Source organism: Octopus bimaculoides, chromosome 13, assembly GCF_001194135.2.
Source record: "Octopus bimaculoides isolate UCB-OBI-ISO-001 chromosome 13, ASM119413v2, whole genome shotgun sequence".
NCBI lineage: Eukaryota > Metazoa > Mollusca > Cephalopoda > Octopoda > Octopodidae > Octopus > Octopus bimaculoides.
The window spans coordinates 34,467,561-34,480,202 of record NC_068993.1 but is presented as its reverse complement, the minus strand read 5'-3'; positions in this window follow the sequence as shown (position 1 = coordinate 34,480,202).

The window sequence follows — 12,642 nt, the reverse complement described above, 5'->3', positions numbered from 1 at the left end:
TATACACATACACCAAAATCTTGTGGGTATTCTTTTCTAAGTTCGATATCATGTCTTAATTTTAATTTTGATATGTATTTTCTCACAATCTATCTTTTTGCATACAGTGTATTTCTGAACTCCATTTTTCTATTTGTCCTTTAAACTTACTGGGATAGTCGCAGGCACCGCAGATTCGTAATTTTGCCTATTAAAACAATGTTTGATTTTCAAAGAACAGTGAATCTTGATTCACCTTCTTTCTCTGCACTTTTCGTTGTCGTATTGAAGAAAGTGTTCCTCTTCGCCTGGTCTCTTTGGTTTAAGCTTAACTTGTGGCAATGCAAATTGGTACTGTAAGGGAACGAGGTATATCCTCATGTATTTGTTATATAAATATCTAAAGATATTTCCACATATTTCTATCCATAGAGTTTTAGTTGGTAGTGCTCTGGAGATTAGGGTTTATTATTTTTTTGTAGGAGTGCGTCGTAGGACTTGCAAGTTCATTTTGATGTCCGCAGAATACAAGTCACGTTTCTTTAAACATGTTTGGTACACTATTCTATACTATAAGCAGATAAGTCTTTACTAGCTACTGGTCTACGTGTCACTATATTTTATGGAGTCCAATATAATTTATTGTGATTCTTAATTCTTTCACACATGCACTGAACTACAAATGTATAGCCAGTGATATTCCTGATAAATGCATCCTGTATTTTGGATGCATTTTCAAGTTTACAATTACAGCATATAATGTCATGGATTTTGAGTTTTTCAGGGGAGATATTTTTGTAGTGCTATGTCAGGCGGGCTTCTTGTTCAACTACACATGAAGGGAAATTTGATCCGCTTTCATATTTTCGTAAGTAGATATATAGTTTTTCTACACATTTTCTCTTGAATTAACTCTTCTAGCAAAGAAATACTGTTAAGATGTACAAAATTCTCTCTTCTATATCTTAAAGAAAAAAACAAAAAAATATGGTATATCCAAATATTGTCAGTTCATTTATCATTGAGTATTTGACTTCTTTTACGAGTCGCCATTGTTGTTGTCATTGTTAATGTCTTCAACATAAATATTTAAGTATTTGGGACATTTTTTGAGCATTTGGGGTATTTTTAAAATCAGTTGTTCACTATAATATTAATTTTCTTTGATTTTGCGTTTATTTTTTACTATTGTGGTGCTATTTGTGTGGTGTAATTATGTCTGATAGCCATTTTCAACGTAAAGTAAAGTTCTTAAATTTACAAATATACTTTCCTTTTTTTTCTGGTGTCTCCCCCAGTGAATCGGTGGCAGGTTTTTATTAGGAGGTTGGAATTCATTTTACAATTACTCAAAAAAAAAAAAGAAAAACTTATTCGGTAATGCCTGAAATAAAACGTATTTCATAGTGAGACTCAAAAAGACGCCCACACACTACGAAAGTCAATAATGATGATGACGACGACGATGACGACGACGATGACGATGATGATGATGATAATGATGATGATGATGATGATGATGATGATGATGATGATGATGATGATGATGATGATGATGGCAATACTACTAACAGCAATTTGATTATTTGCCACAGGATGTGCAAAAATACTTTAAGTGCAATACAAAGGACAGTGGGTTTTTGCATTAACAAGTATAAACTATAAAATCAATAACAATTCGCAAGACAATTATAACAACATTCTCCCAACTAAGTGGAATACCACCCACTAGTGACTGAGAAACTCCAAACATACCGAGTCACCATGATCACCAGAAGCACCATGTCTAATACCTCTCTCCCTGTAATTTTCAGTCTAAAAGCGAATGTGCTTAGAATAGCTCCATTCACACGAGCCATTCTCGATAAATTCGCCCAGCCATATACGAATTTATTTAGGGTAGTACCCACCTGTTCTCCTTCACCTTCCGTTCCAAATAAATTTGTAAAATGTTGATGATACCTTCACCAAAAAGGTGTCTGTCTTCAGTCCTTACAGCCTCGTCTACCTCACAACATCTTTCAGCATAGCTACCATGCAAAGGAAAACCGCCTTCCCTACTCGCCAAAGAATGTGGCAGGGTAATCTCGCAAAGCTTGAGCACTGAACGAGCGTGTGTTAAGCGATTTCGTCGTTCTGCGCACATCTCAGACAGGCGCCGCTGGTGACACTTTATTACAAGCACATAATGTTCCCCAACCACCGGTAGCAAATTCAGGCCAGGGATTTCTGAAAATTATCGATGCATTCTGGCTCAAAAGTCCTTCGAAAAAGATTAGTAAGCTGATATTCATAAACACTCAGATATTCTGCTCTTACCATCACTAATCCTCTAAAGAACACCATAGCGAAATATCAACCGACAACATTGCCCGATTAGTAGAGACCTGGGAATGCCTGACAACAGTCTTGATGCAGATCTACCAAAGACGCAACCTTACGCCAAATCATGTCTAGCAAACGACAACCCCACCTGATCATTATCAATGAAACGCTGGAGATATCGTAGTCTCGGCGCCTGTCTTTTCATCATTTGCCATGACATGTCCAGTCAGTCACACATCGGATGTTCATAACAAGTAAACTGTTTAGCCTGTGGAATAGTTCTCCGCAAATAGTTTAAGAGCCAGCATGAAGTGGAGCAAGGTACTACTGTTTGGTGGCAGGTGACGAATGTGATATATGCATTCGACTCCTCTGTCTGAACCTCTGCTTCTCCGGCCCATTTCTGAGATTAACTATCTTACATGTCACCTCAATTTAACTGATCCCTCCGTCCAGCGGCCCAAGACACTGTTGGATTGCATGACATACTTCACTAGGTGATGAGCTGCGGGCCCAACGGCTTTGCTTGGTGAGTGTTACCGCCTCGTATTCACTTAGAATAGTGTGATTTTTCGATCTGTCTGGCACCCGAGCAAACACTGTTGTGTTGACATCGTCCACATATGCAAACAGATCTTCCGTGTCGTAGTTCCCGTAAGACACCCTTCGAAACTTCCTACATCTACAGTAATGGCTCTAGAGTCAGTACAACCAGAAAGGAAGGAGCGGTACCCTTGACGGCCCGATCACTTGAGACTGAGCGGTTGCGACTAGTAGCCATTTTTCTCTGACTCCCGAGCAAGTGATGCTGTACTTTGCAGCGATCAAGTTTTTTAAGACGAGTCCGAATCCAGTCGTGTTCAGGAGAGCTGACAAGTATTGATGTCCGACCCTATGGAAAGTTTTCGACTGATCTATGTAGTGAGTTGGAGGTTTTCATCGACTTGTTTGGGATGGCATGTTTCTTCACATTATCGACATCGCAGGCTTCGTACATTCGTGTCGAGGAATTGGTCAAGTACTAATCTCACCGTGAGCGCATAGGCTTCTTAGATATATTCTCCTTTAGGCCTAACTTCACATTTACTATTTCGTTACAAAAATTTATGGACTTGTCTGGACTATCAGTTGTTGATTTCCCTAGCCAACCTCTGTTTAACTAATTTACTAGTCAGGCCTCTGTAAGAGTAATTCAGCTTCCAGTAACCGGGATCCTGCAATTGAATTCTATCTAGGTTAATCATAGGGATCACAAGTTTGTGGGCCCTAGTAGCCAACTACTATGTTATGGATAACCTTGCTATAGCTATCTGCTGGCCCGCAGAATACTCTATCAAGATACTACCTGCATGCTCTGATTTTGTTTGCTGTTGTTACTGTTGTAAGCTGCTATTGCTGGGGCAATGATGTCAGTAGTAATAGTACAGTAGGAAGCTCTGAAGTGGTTTTCAGCACCAAACAAGTGGCATCTTGGTCTTTTACCTTTAACTGCTACACTCATCACCATTCAATTTGGCAGATGGATAAACTCTGGCAGCTTTTCCACATCCACCGGTCCGATCCAGTATAGTATCACCTATGTAGTTGAAAGCCAAAACTCCTCAGTATGTATTATGTCCAGTCGCGAGTCACGGCACTACAAGCCAACACAAGACAAGAGTCACCAGGTATGCAACCCTGTGGAACTCTTAACAAAATAGTTCCTTATTCCTAAATATGTTTTGCAAAGATTGAGGACTGTGAAACTTATGGAGTGCCTCAATGCAAAGGATTCACTATGAAAATGGTCTTCACAACCCCAAACTGATTTTCTCTGGCTACATGTACAAGTGAGTTCTGAAAGTTTCCTAGTTTTAAGGGTGTCGCGAAAGGCCCAGTCGGAGGCCTAACCTTCTGTGTTCTTTTACAGGGCCTAGAAAAACTAAAAACTAAAGGACAGCTGACATATGAGAGGGGAACATGTTGAATAACCTCATAATTTCCTGATCTTCCTGTATTTTTCTTTTACCCCAAGCCAGGAACTTTTCAGAAGCCCCTCATATTACATCTGCTAACATATCTCTGATGCTCCTGTTAGGCGTCAGGTTTTTGCCGACACACAGCGTTATAGCACCGTTTTCCCGGGCAATTGATGACAAAACAACTGAGATTGCACCGTGGTTTTTCTTCCTATTAATTTTCAGGTGTTGTGCTACTTGTATCAGCCATGGCTTACTGTTTAGGGAGACCAAGAAACATTTTGTTGATTCGTGCCATATTAGCAAAAGAATGCTTCTTCGTGGTGTCATCACGTCATTTACTGTGTCATCGTATTTGTTGTGGTTGTTATTGTTGTTGGTGTTGGTGTTGTTCTCTTGCTGTCATTGTTGTTGCTGCTACCACTGCTGTTGTTGAAGCTAATGTACCTACTGCTGTTGTTGCTGCTATCTTTATTATTATTATTGTTGTGCCTGCATTTTTTATAGTTGTAATTGTTGTTGACACATTTACTGTCTTTGCTATTCCCGCATTCATCTATTTTTCTTCCCAGAACCCAATGGCAATCTGAGCTGAGGTAAAATAATAATAATAATAATAATAATAATAATAATAATCGCCACAATACAGCGGTAGTAACAGGAATCATTTTCCCCTACAACTTCGTACTTTCTAGGGGTGGTGCATTCAAGTGTCTTCATGATTTTAAACATTAATATTACGAGGCGGAGAAATCTTTGTGCCCCTTACATGATATACATACACTCCCTCTCATCACACGGCTGAGGTACAGGTCGTTTTTTTAACGAAATGTCCAAAACAAAATTAAAGCAAAACATTGCGTTTAAAGAAATGTCCAAAACAAAATTAAAACAAAACATAACGATGAATATTTTACGTGCTAAAGCGAAGTACATTCAAGGGAGAATATCGGAACGTCCGAGATTTATGCAGCAAAAGTACAAGAAGTGGCGACATGACTAAGTTACTTGAGTTATACATTGGTAACTTTGCTAGAAATGAGGACAAGGTATGAACACTAACCTGAGAAAACATTTAATTCACCGAGTTGGGAAAGTTTGTGGGATTTCCCCAAAAAAGAGATAAACACTTGATTAATTGATTGATTAGATTTTGTGGCATGGTATTTATTTCTATTTGTTTTTGTATTTTTAATGTAGGGTGATAACTGATTATGAGCACAGAATAGTAATGAGTGTAAAATACAAACAAATCAAAGCACAGCTAGCAATAAAATTGAAACAATATTTCAAAAACTGATAAACAATGATGTGAGAGAACAGTTAGCATACGAATCACCAGAAAACCTACCCACTAATGTTAAATAATGGACTAATTTGCTAACGAGTGATTCATAGAGATCAAACTTACTAACTTTTGGAATTGAGTGTTTTGTTATAATGTGCTTCAATTACCACTCTCCAGTAGACGGGAGTAACTGAAATCGATCGTAACGACAAAGATTCAAATATACGACCTCTCCCCATATAATTGATAACAAACACAGAAATTATATTGGACAGAATCGGGCATTCTCTAACAGCCAGCCGAGTCTTTAGACAGGGATCTGCATAACAGTTTAGAAGTATTGGGAATCTGAATAATGAAGAGAAAAGCAAAAGAACAAACATACATTCTCCAAATACAACCGCTGTGATGTAGAGAGACAATTTATAAAACATTGCAGGGTTCTTCATTTGATGGACCCGGAATGAACATATATAATGTATCATATATATGTACGGAGAAAGCGCCTACATACACACAGAGACATACACATAAGTAGTAATGAAGCACATTCAGTACGGAATTATAGTAACAAGTACACACATACATACAGTTTGCAAGTTCATTCATACACCTTCACCAAACATACATATAAACACATGCATATATGTACAGACTCATATTTACACATAGCAACAAATTCAAATAATCATAAAACCCATGTGAACTGTTCTGATTTAAACAAAGAAACTTTCTCACTTTTTAGAGCCTGACTTCATTTCTGGAAACAAAAACCTAAGCACACTCTATACAAGCGAAGGAAGTCAAAAATTATCCGCACTTTCGCCATAACATATCTTTATTATTGCCACACTGCCTTCTTCACATGAGTACTTATAGTTGGTACTAATGTGGTCACGTGATCGAAGTTTGAACCCGATCGCACCATTTTTTCCTTCTGACTTTACAGTGTTAATATGGCCACTCCACTAGCAATATGCGCCAAAGAATAACAAAGAGCATTGATGCGAGAGATGGTAATGGTGAGCCAGTTCGAGCTTGCTAAATATCCTCGTCAGCGGTGGAAGTTGACGGGCATTCTGCTCCCTCTTCGTGCGTCACGCTTGTCCGGCCACTTTAAAGGTCTCGATCCTCTCATACACACTTCTACGCGATAGTGCACTGTCCTCGTATTGTGCTAAAAGCCTCCGATGAACTTCAGCACCTGACACACCTTGCGACCAGAGAAATCGGATCACTGCTCTTTGTCCTTTTTTGGTGCAGATTGCTAGTGGAGCGGCCATGCTTACACAGTAAAGCCAGAAAGTAAAATGGCACTATTAGGCTCAAACGTCGATCACGTGACCACAATAGTACCAACTATAAGCAGGCATGCGCAGAAGGCAGTGTGAAAATTATAAAGATATCTTATGGTGAAAGTGCAAATAATTATTTGATTTCACGTGGTATACATGACTTACAATGTAGTCAGAGACTAAAAATGCCATTGAGAGTTTAAAGTATCTTACATTCATACGTAACTTTTTATACATATGCAAAAATGTGAAGAAATATTAAAATATATATGTAATGTAAAATGCATTTTTTTTTAATGAAATACATACAGAAGCTGCATGAGATAGAGGTGTATGATTGCTTTTGCTTGAGAAAGAAAATGGATTAGGGGACTAAGAAATAGAGCCCTCAGAATGTTCAATAGCTTGTGAGAGCAAAACTTGTCGATTCCACAGATTCACACATTTTGAAAAACAAGAAAAATTACGATGAAGTGATGGCATTTCCTTGAAACATGTAGCATTGAGTAGATTGAATTATTTGCTTCTACCCACATACTTTGGAAGACGAACTTCCAGGGTGAGAGTGGAGGACATACCCTCAGAGATATATGCAGCCTGGTTAGTATACGCGATCCTGTTAGGTTCGGAGGAGAAAGTGGTAGTCGTCCAAGCCAAGTGCCCGGCCCGTAAGAATTAGCATGGGCAAGGGCTGGAGATACTTATTCAAGCCACCCTTGAAGACATTGAAAATATGATTGAAACCATTACGGTGGAAGATGTAGTGCTGAATCCCTAGGTGTTACCAATGTGGCCAAAAGGGTCACGTTAGGGTTGGCTGCCCTTCACCACCCGCTGGCAAAAAGGAAACAGCACCTCCGCCTCCACCAGAAACCAATACAGGCAGCATCAAAGGATGTAAGAGACAAAGAAGGATAGGAAAAAGTAGAAAAGAAAAAGAAAAACAAAAGACACAAACTGGTAGTGATGAGTCCAACCCCACGCCCACCCATCTCCCATCCAAGCCCACTTTGCCACACCCTTCCCTTACGGTCCTCCCTCTACCCTAACTTACATGAAAAAACTTGCATGCACTCAGAGGTGTCTCAAAACTCCCAACCCCTCCCCGTAAAATAAAAAAAAGAAAACAAAGTAACAAAATTATTAATTTGTTATGAACTCATGAATAAACAATTGTTAACCGAAATCAAGAGTTTGGAAAGTGCGAAATTGGTAAATGCTTGGAAGCAAATCACCACGAATTTGGGATGTGTGATAATCGATACAACAGTTAAAAAGAAATTGGAAAATTACGAGAAAGTGAAATACTTCGAAATCAAAATGGACAAAAAAGAAATACCATACATAAGTGCTGAAAATTTAAAATCAGATTTTAATATTAACGCTTCCGATTTTTGTCAAAAGTAATCAAAAGTGAAATGATGGCGCCCGGATGTGGGGCCGAGCGTCATCATTACATCTTTCATTTTTCCTTTCACCCTTTCATCCGTTTTCACCTACCCACATGTTTGTATTGTCTTGTATTGTCCCCTCTGTATTTCGCCCCTTGTGGATAATAAAGAATTCAGAACTGTGAGAATGTTAGTCTCGTTATTGATTCTGCGTTGGAGTATTGGATTGTTATTGTGCGAAAGATTATTGTTACATTGCTTATTGTTATACGGTTATATTTGGTACACACACATCATATATCGTCACTAAAGATATAACATAAAGCAAGAGCGAAAATGAAATGTGGAAACATGCGCTGAAATCTGGTATACAAGGCATATTTCAGAGTATATATGGAGGATGAAGACAAGCTCTGAGTTTCTCATTTCTCCTGCCAAGCCTTACAATAATAGTCTAGAAGGTAAGATGTACAGTCTTTGCTCGCTTGAAAAATAAAATTTTGTTTATTAAAAAAGTTATATTATTTTTAGAATTTAAATTTACTATGAATTCATTCTAGTTGCAGGAAAATTTATTAGGAAAAAAAATAGGCTGCGACAGTTTTATTTTGCAGGATGATACAAAAGAAAAAAAGAGAACCGTGAATATATCGCAAACGTTTGGTGGGAATCCATTGACAATTCAATCATTTGCTACATTTTCATGATGGACAATTTCAAACGTCGAGTTGGCAACATTTTACTGCCATCATGTATCTGGTCTTTCTATCATTTGTTACCTCGGTGCCATACCAGATAGAACCCCGTATCCGTTTTGTCAGAGGGGGAGAGAAAGAGAGAGAGACAGACAGACAGAGAAACAGAGACAGAGGAAGAAAGTGAGATAGACAGGCATGTAGACAGGAGAGAAAGAGAACAGTCAGCTTCAGCAGAAAGCATGCAAGTCATACGAGTACGGAGGAGTTTAAGATGCAATTCGTAATTTCATTGATGTAGACAAGGAGAAAAGAAAACATATCCCAATCGTAAAAAAAAAAAAAAAATTCAACGACTTGGTTAAAAATATTAGGCTCAAAAAGTCCAGTGTTGAGATTTTGACGTCTACGCTGAAACGGTTATTTGAAAGTATACAAATCACAAGAGACTTTTCAAAATTTTTCATTCGTTCAGATAACATTTGAAAAATGTGATATATCTGAGTTAATCCGAAGATACTGGATAAAAGAATTTGACCAGCAAGGATCTAAAAACTAATGTATTCATGAATGCATATATGGGCATACATATATGTGTGTGCGTGTGCATGCATCTACACACACATACATAGATACACGCACATATAACAAACAAACATACATACTAACAATTATGTGACCCACTGTATCTTCCCTTTAATTTCATAAACTTCCATTTGTTAACTGATGTACTACACTTCTTCACTTACCCTAACTTTGCCATCAAAGTGCGCTTTTATATCTGTTTCAGAATAACGAGCTTGCTGGAGATGAAGGTGTCCATTGCATTATAGTTACTGTCGCATTTCGTTTATAGACAGATCAAGCCAATCAATGATCAAAAGCATTCTCACAGATACCATCCTAGTGGTGAGAGTATCTACGACTATTATCTAATATTTTAATTACTAAAAGTATGTGTGAAGGATTAGCGGGATATTTCGCTGAGCATCCATCCACGTAGAGGAACCCTCATTGGCATTGAATCAACTCTATAAATAAAGAATAAGTTCAACAAGCTATGTGCCACACCAAAAGTTGAGAACATTCAACGAAGAAATATCTTTTGATACGAGAATGGTCGACAGTTTCAAAATCACGTATAACTGAAGGTAATAATCTTTTCTATTATAGGTACAAGGTTTAATTTTTTGTTATTTGTTTTTTTTTTGTTGTTGATTTTTTTTTTTTTTGGTCGGAGTGAGGGATAGTCGATTACATAGATCCCACTTATTACACCAATACTATTTTATCGATTTTGAAAAGAAGAAAAGTCAAATCGACCTCGGCGGAATTTGAACTCGAATCATAAATCTGGAAGAAATCCCGCCAAGCATTTTTGTCCGCTTTGATAACGATTTTGCCAGCCCACCGTCTTGTAATTGACGGTGATAATAATTTTATATTTCAGAGACAGAGTTCAGCGTTCACGATTTGTTTTAACTTGTGTATAGTATTTTACCGTTTTTTTCCCTCTCAATTACAAAATACATTATATATATACTGCTTAGTTGAAATTCATACTATTGTTCCAGTTCTGCTAGTATGAAGAAAACAGATATTATTTGGGTGAACACGAACTTTGTGAATACAATAATTGTAACTGTCAAAGTTATTTTTAAAACATTAAATTTTGCATAGTGCAAATATGATATAGTTCTCCATAGGTTAGGTAGATTGTCTAGATATATTTTTTAGAGTTTCGACATGGGTTGTTTGACAGCAAACATTCACATACATACACACGTGCCTTAATGCCGTAATCTTCACGGGATCAAGTCGGTGCGATGTCTTGATAAACACATTGTAGGTATACCTGTGTTGCGTTATAGCCGCATTATTCAATCAAGTATGGGAGTGATTGTTATTGACACGAGTAGTATATTATTAGAATTATCACAAAACTGATTACTATATTTTGAATGCATGTAACACGAACGTTTCAAGTGGTTACGTATCAACTTGCAACCCAGGTAATATCCTCATCAGTTGCCTTCAAGCGAAATATGATTTTCGAATTAAGCTTGCTCCTAATTATTGCAGACAAGACAAAAGGTCACATAAAACCATAAAAAGAACTATAGAAAGAGAGAAAAGAGAACCGATAGGAGAGACTAAAATTGAATAAGTATAGAAACTAAAAGTAAGCTAAATTTTAAAAAATGAATCAATAAATGATTAGTCAATAAACTAGTAATAATGTCCAGAGATACTCGCTGCCGCAGCCTCTCCGCCCCGTGGAGCTCATTTCTCCAATGGGCCACCATTTGATTTTGCGGAGGAAATCAGTAGTGTGGCGTTCGAAAACACATGACGTCTCGACGGCGACTGGCACAGAATGATAGCAGCCGAGTAGGCTTGAAAATATTATCCTCTTGCCGATAAAATCTTCAGGAAAATAAGAAACCAATGATCTTCTCAATAGACGAGAATGTATTAGATTTAAGAATTTACATATTAAGCCAATTCCTAGTCAAGTTATAAACTGGCCGTGAAATAAATACTTATTGTTATTTATATATAATATAGAATAATTTGTGGGAGATTTATTATCACAAAAAATTGAAAAAGCAAAAGCAAAAAACTTTAATCGTACAATGAATAAAGTTGTTAATAATAATAATAATAATAATAATAATAATAATAATAATAATAATAATAATAATAATAATAATAATAATAATAATAACTCAAAGGCCTACTATCGATTGTTAAACAATTCAGTGATGACATCAAGATGCAATTTGGCCTTGATAAATGTGCAAAAGCTACGTTTATCAAAGGAAAAATGACAAAACATCTAATGTGAACCTTGACCAGCAAAATGTCATAAAAGAGTTAGAACCAGCGGAGAGCTACAAATACCAAGGGATAATTGAAGGGGACAATATCAAGCATTCAGTGATGAGGGAAAGGATCAAAAGAGAATGTTATCGCAGAGTGAGAGCAATACTGAAGACAGATCTGAACGCAAGAAACAGGATCGAAGCGATCAATGCTCTAGCCATACCAGTCGTGACTTATAGTTTTAATATCGTTAACTGGTCAATTACTGAAATAGGTAATGTTGACAGAAAAATACGAAAACTGTTGACAATGCATAGCATAGAATGCACCACCCTAAGGCAGATATAGAACGTCTTTATCTGCCAAGAAAAGAGGGAGGCCGTGAACTTCTACAGCTGGCATTAACAATGATGGTAGCCACAATTGGCCTAGACACCTATCTGAAAATCTCTGAGGACTGGATGCTAAAACTTGTCTCAAAACATGAAAGGAAGAAAGCAAAGGAATATCTAAGTGAATTCCAATTACAACAAATTCAAGAATTAGACGAACTAGAAACACCCGCAGAAAAAGCTAAGCGCTTGAAAACCCGTGCTAAAATTGCTGCCTTGGATAGTATGACTGAAAAATGGCATGGAAAACCTCTCAATTGCAAATACCCAAAGAGAGCGAATAATTCAGATATTGACAAAGCCCTTACCCATCAATGGCTAATGGCCTCTGACTTAAAATCAGAAACAGAGGGGTTTATCATAGCAGCCCAAGATCAATGCCTACCTACAAAGAACTACCAGGCCAACATATTAAAGAACGGCAACTCCCCCATTATGTCGTATATGCCAACAACAAAATGAGACCATCGATCATGTTGTCTCCATGTGCAGT